This window comes from Mya arenaria, chromosome 6 (genome assembly GCF_026914265.1).
Source record: "Mya arenaria isolate MELC-2E11 chromosome 6, ASM2691426v1".
Classification (NCBI taxonomy): Eukaryota; Metazoa; Mollusca; class Bivalvia; order Myida; family Myidae; genus Mya; species Mya arenaria.
Window position 1 is genome coordinate 30,575,558 of NC_069127.1, and position 7,167 is coordinate 30,582,724.

The window sequence follows — 7,167 nt, forward strand, 5'->3', positions numbered from 1 at the left end:
ACTGATTTAACATGGCGTCGGAGAGAAATATATTGACAAAGTATACATTTCAAGGTATCACCATATTGTTTTGGTGCCAAGTACCGCCAACAACAGAACACATGGTACCTTTTACTACTTAGCCAGCTCAAACTGTTTCTAGTACGGAGAACTGGCGAATAATGTAATGAAAACGTCTCTACTGACAGATTTCTTAGTAAGCAACTCTAGTCTCGTGAACTATTTAGGACTCAACAATGGTAAAGCATTGTGGATACACGATTGTTCCATAGCATAACCACAGGGTTTCAATCTGAATTTAACAGGAAAACAATCCTTTGTTTTCAATGTACGGAAGGGTGCTTGCCTCATGGACCCATGAATTACATTATTTTCATAACGCCCAATGTAATTGCATATCTGATGATCATTCGGACTGAAAATATTCCGGAGCAAGTTTTTGCTGTCGTTTATCGTAAATTTCAGTTTGATGTAAAGAATGAACACACAGCTGTATTGTTGCTGAACTAAATAAGGTTTCCGGACAATTCGGCACCCAACTAATTCTTCTTTCGGCACCAAGTCAATTTGGCACCGTCATATCGGATACCATGATAACCCTGCACCGGTTCATTTCCTTGCTCATGTATTCAAGCTTAATGGGTTACAATTTCGGTCCCCCCCCCCAAAAAAAAAAACTGTATTGGATAAAAAAATGATGTGTGTATAAAGTGTCGCTGTCTTGTGAGACAGGACATGTTTATCATGTGGAAAATAGCAACATGAACAGTGCCTTGAAGGTAACATCTTTCTTTTTTATACGTAAAATTAAGGTAAGTGTTGTTTTTTTATATCATATTGTTGCATAAAAACTTCCTATTGTTATTTTGGTAATATAATAAGCGAGTTTTAAGTACTTATAATACACATGTTACTATAAATAGTAACATTTTACAATAGAAATTCGTTCCCGCAATAATGATTTTCGTGTTTATATTAGGACACAAACGTGCACACTGACGTCATTTTTACGAAAATAAAATGGCCGCCGTATACTTGGTACGCAAACATTTAAACATTATTTAAACCCTTAAAGGGATTAAAATGGAAATGTCGGTGCAATAACAGTGAAATTGGTTTACCAATAATGACACATTCCGTGTTTCAGTAACGAGTACTACCGGAAACCGTACCGGATGTTTACATTCGGTAAAGGTCATAAGGCAGTGAGACAAGGAAATGTTTTGTTGAAACGTTTTGTTTTACTTTATTCGCTGAGAAATGTTAATTATTCCAGCGAAATGGCTAGGGTCATTCAAGCCGAGGTTCTTATGAAACTGACCTATGCTTGATCGACCCTAGCTGTGCTCACCTATTGAAATGAACATCACAATCATCCGATGTAAAACAGGAAATATTTGAAGAATGGAAAAATTGAAGGCTTATTGATAATTCTAAAACACGAACGAAAAGGTTTGCTATTTTGATTTCCAGTCACTCGTTATTTTACGCAGCTAAATTTCATTCAAAACCATTTTGTTATATCTCATTTTTAAGAGTTTCAGACACATGCTAATTATGACATATCCTTCATTATTCCACAAAATCATGTTTTTAAATCCATTTGAAATCATTGAAAAATGACAAAACATATGTATTATACAGGATAATACATGTATAATGGTCTGGCCTTTACCCTGACCTTTATTAAGGTCATATAGTTATAGTGAGTATAAGACCAAGCCGGTCGAGGTTCGTTTTATGTCCTAGTGTGTATAACTAACAAAAGCTGTTTTCCATAGTTTACTCTCTTCGTTCTATACAGATAAATCATGAATCAACATGAAGCACGAAGCACGAAGCACGAAGCAACACACTGAAATATATATGAACAGTAATCAGTTAAATGCATCATCACATTAGTTATTACAAAAGGTTAAAGAAAAGGTTTATCTCATACAATAATCATGTGCTTAGTGGCCCGTATTAACAAACGACTAATGAGATAAATAACATTTCCTACAAAGATAATACAGTAATGGCAACAACAATAAAACATGTATGACATCAACAACTACAGATACACTTACAAGTTTATGGAACTGAGTGTTCTCACTGTATACATGTCTCTCATCTCTCACCCATGGTGTCTGTTAATCTGGTCACTGTGGTTACTACTGTAAACAATTATGAACACAGTGAAACACATGCAAAGGGTTACTTAAAAGAGCTGCTATCTTGAAATACTGTGATAGAACAGAATTTACCAAACCTTCCAAAAATACAGAATGCACAGCCAATACAACATATTGCAATTAAAAGAATAACACTCTTGAATTCATTTAATACATACCAAACATGGAAATACTTCCAGGAACTAGTTAAAATAATAAAGCTCTAAAAGTGCGCCAAAAGCTGCAATCCTGGCAGATTGCTATTCTCACAAAAACCTCAAATATCAGGGGGAAAGGTAGCAGTCAACACAAAATATGAGAACTGGAGCAGACAACACTTTTTACTAAATGCTGAAATATCCACAGGGCTACATACACCCCTGCCCTAAGAAATGACGTCTCGTCATTCTTCTACACAACTTCCAACAAAATTGAAATCAGAACTAGCCTATAACTACTGTAGTATACCACTGTACTACTTCTCTTAAAACTAATCTGTTTTATTCAAACAATATGATCTTATAATCACACGAATATATGTCAAACAAATTCAAAATTTGCACACACAAAATCAAATTTCAGCATTTCAAATATACTACTTACTGTTAATTTCATATTTAAGACTTTAAAAATCTGTAACTGCGCTTCTCTCCCTCTCTTGAAAATAAGCGTCCGCGCTTGTCTCGAGCATATGAAAATTCATGGCGTTTTATTCAATTTATTTAAAATTCAATAAAATACAGTAAAACAAATTTCATTTTTCATAATTGTATTTCACTTCCAAACAGAATCTACTAACTTCTGTGCTATCATAGTATCCATATCCATCAATATTCCTGACTCGACCAACATCGTCAGAGCTACTATTCTCGAATCATGTGGTCTTGGTACCATCTGGTTTAACTGATATGCGTCATATCTAGCAGGCATTCTCCTTTGTCTTGTTGATCTTCTCAGACCTTCTTCCATATCCTCTTCAGTTTCAGTAGGTTGAGCATCTACTGTTTGATCTCTATGCCTATCTGCTTGTTCATCTCTATTACTTTCTTTCACTCTCTCTCTACTTCTCTGTCCGCTTTCTCCATTCTCGACCAATTTCTGATGAGTTTCTTCTCTCAGATTTGCTTCTCTTGTCGCCTGTGCTAAGTTTTCATTTGTCTCCACTTCAGGTTCTTTAGGTTCATCATCACTTTGTTCTACGATTCGGTCTTCCTGTCTATCTTGCCGTTCATACCCAGTATTCTGTCCTTGACCATCTTGTACTATTTCAACGTCCATCAGAGGTGGATTTCTGCCACTCTCGTCCACATCAGGCCTGATCTCAATAACATCTCTATGTTCCACTGTAGCGCTATTTCTGTTTCTTCTATCATCTTCTACTACTTCAATAGTTCCATCAACTCTTCCAGTTGTCACAGGTAAATGGGCGTCCCCACCATTAGATGTAGTTACTACAAAAAAATAACCTGACTCGTCATCTGTTTCTGAATCCTCATTTGTGTCGACACCTTTTTCTTCACCTTTCGCTACTTCTTCATCTCTCTTATCATCTGATGGTCTTTCCGCCTGTACACCATCCTCTTTATGAGCTGATGTCTCTCAGGCACTTTCTCTACTGTCACATCTTCATCTATCTCTTCCTTGTAGTTCACAGGGACTAAATGGTTTCTGTGCAGCGTCTTCACTCTGTTTGACTTTCATTTTTCACTTTAAATACGGGTATATCTACTCTTGGTTGTTCTATAACCTCATAGATGTCTTCCTCAAATCTGTCCTGAATCTTGTGTTTTCCTTCAAAGGCAAGTATCTTTACCAGAACTCTATCCCCTACTTGTATCTCAGCTGCTCTGGCCTTTCTGTCGTAATACTTCTTTTGTTTACTTTGAGCCTTCTCGGTGTGTTTCTGGACTATCTCGTTGGTCTTCATAATTCTTTCCTTCATATCATCCAGATATTCTCTAGTACTCAGCTTCTTCGGAGTGTCACCGGTATCAATCTCAAAGACTGCGTCTATAGGCAATTTTGGCTTTCTACCGAACATCAACTCAAAGGGCGCTATACCAGTTGTCTCGTGTGGTGTGCAGTTGTAGGCATACACAAGAGGTGCAACAAACTTCTTCCAGTCATGTTTCTGACCTGGTTCTAGCGTCCCTAACATACTCAGTAGTGTCCTATTCATCCGTTCGGTTTGACCGTTGCCCATCGGATGGTACGGGGTAGTCCTACTTTTCTGCATGTTTGTAATCCTACAGAGCTCTTGGACGATTTCGGACTCGAAGTTAGCCCCTTGATCAGAGTGTAGAACAGTCGGAATGCCATAGTGCAAGACAAAGTTGTTGTAAAAGGCTTCCGCTGTGGTCTTCGCAGTCTGATTCTTCAGTGGAATAGCCTGTGCAAACTTCGTGAAATGATCTGTAACAACCAAAATGTTTGCAATTCCACCCTTAGACGGCTCCAGGGTCAAAAAGTCCATACAGACTAGCTCCAAAGGGTATGTAGAACATATGGAGACTAGTGGTGCCCTGGTGTTGGTTGGCGTCTTCTCCGTAAGCACCTATCACATCTAGAGACCCACTTGTCAACATCTGATGTCATACCAGGCCAGTAATATCTTTCCCGGAGTAGGGAAAGTGTCCGTTCACGTCCCGGATGACCAACATCATTGTGCAGTCCCATTAAAACTTCCTTTCTATATACTTCAGGTAACACAAGTTGTTCTATGATCTTTTCATTTTCATTCATCTGCTTATACAGTACTCCTCTCTTCATTTTGAAATTCTTGAAATGTCTTTTCATGGTGATATCGTCTCGTCCGTGGTTGTATCGGGGTAAAGTCTGATCTATAACTGCTCTTCGCCATCTTTCTATCAACGGGTCTTCTCGCTGTTTCCGTCTTACTTCCCTTAGTTCTTTCTGGGCCATCATCTGTCCTGGCATCTCGGTAGCATCAACTATACTGATATTCATTGATGGCAATGTCTCAAAATATGGTGGTGCAATAATTCCACATATCGCCTTGACCGTGCTGTCCTCAATCTTTACCCTTCTCCCTTCTTCTGACTCTTCTTCTACATTGGGATATCGACTCATGCCGTCGGCGTCAGCATTTTTCAGTCCAGCTCTATATGTGATTCGAAATTGTATTGTGCAAGTGCAGATGCCCATCGCTGTCCAGTAGCATCAAGTTTCGCAGAGGTAAGTATATAAGTAAGAGGATTGTTATCTGTAAGTACTGTAAAGGGTTTTATTTTCAGGTAATCGGAGAATTTTTCAGTAAGTGCCCATTTTAGTGCCAAAAATTCCAATTTGTGAGCCGGATAGTTCTTCTCTGATTTCGTTAAAGATCTACTTGCATAGGCTATGACTCTTTTCTGTTTGTCCTGTTCTTGACACAATACTGCTCCTAGTCCTTTGAACGAAGCATCAGTGTGTACTTCAAAGGGTTTGGTGAAATCAGGGTATGCAAGGATCGGTGGATGGGTAAGTATTTCTTTCAGGTGTTCAAATACTTCCTGTTCTGTTAAAGTCCATTGCCATTCTTTTCAGGTTTCCTGCTTTTGTTGTGCTTAGACTTTTTGGTCGCAGTGCCCGGAAGGAGATCGGATAGTGGTCGTACAACCTTGCTGAAATCCTTCACGAACCGCCTGTAATACCCAGCGAAGGCAAGGAACGAGCGAAGTTCGTCTGCATTATTGGGTACTGGCCAGTCACGCACCTTCTGTATCTTGGCGGGATCTGTCTCAATGCCTTCTTCACTGACTACGTGGCCAAGAAAATGTACCTTCTCCTGAATAAAGAAACACTTTTCTGGTGATAACTTCAGCCCGCATTCCTTGAGCCTTGTTAACACTATGTCAAGTCGTTTCAGATGTTCCTCGTAAGTATCAGAAAATATGATCAGGTCATCCAGATATATCACGCAGATGGTCATGTTCAGGGGTCCAAGACACTCCTCCATCAGCCGCTGATAAGTTGCTGGACTGTTTGACATACCAAACGGCATTTTAATATATTCGTAGAAGCCCAGTGGTCCTACGGTGAATGCTGTGCGTTCTTTGTGACCTTCTTCGATCTCGACCTGATGATAGCCGGCCTTCATGTCGATCGTTGAAAAGAACCGGCTGCCATGAAGGATGTCAAAAACTTCTTCGATGCGTGGCAGTGCGTAAGCATCTTTGACTGATCGGTTGTTCAGTTGCCTATAGTCAACACACATACGCAGCTTGCCATTCTTTTTCCGCACAAGAACTACATTAGAAGCCCATGGCGACCTTGACTTCTGTATAATGCCTGCAGCCAGAAGCTGTTCTATGTGTAGTCTAACCTCGTTGATCATATCTGGTGGTATACGTCTATGGCGTTGTTTAAATGGTGTTTCGAACCCTGGGAGAAAATCTATGCGGTGTTTCATCATGTCACACACGCCAATGTCAGTGTCTCCAGTTGAAAAAATGTCGCGGTGTTTCTCTAGTAATTCATCAATCTGTCTTTTCTGATCTGCATTAAGCTTCATGTTCTCGTCTATATGAACTTCTTTTAACACGTCCTTCACTGACTGGTTCTCAATATGATTTAGCACATCATTATCAATTGTAACTGGTTGAAGTTCACAAATTATAGATCTTGGAGCGATGGATATGGTGTTGGTGGTGAGGTTTGAAATGTTTACTGTTACTGGCTTATTCTTCTTAAATTCATAGTATATTATTCCAGGTGTAATGTCCACAAAGTCAGGCAGGTAGGTATCATCAGCTCATGAATAAGAGCAGTAGTGTTATGATATTCCAATTCCTTGTCTGTGTAACACTCAATGTCAAGGCTCTCATTTGGCTTCAATATAACTCTCTGGTTGACAGATCTGATGACAGCTATACGATTCTTCCTTCGTTTCAGCTCCCGTTCTCTGATAACTATACATCTGAAGGATAAATACCATGGCATATGAAGCTTGGCCTTTTGTAAGAATTGTTCGCCAAAATTTAACTTGCATCCTTCCAGAAGTATGTTGAGGATG

At 39.2% G+C, this 7,167-nt stretch overlaps 1 long non-coding RNA gene across 1 annotated transcript; it reads right to left on the minus strand.

Moving 5' to 3' along the window:
- Positions 1 to 1,596: 1,596 nt before the first annotated feature.
- LOC128237505 (uncharacterized) lies at positions 1,597 to 2,743 on the minus strand. Its single transcript, XR_008261619.1, has 3 exons — positions 2,333 to 2,743; positions 2,070 to 2,156; positions 1,597 to 1,855 (listed from the first exon to the last, which is right to left on the minus strand). It is a non-coding gene; the product is annotated as an uncharacterized LOC128237505 (long non-coding RNA).
- Between the last annotated feature and the right edge of the window lie 4,424 nt (positions 2,744 to 7,167).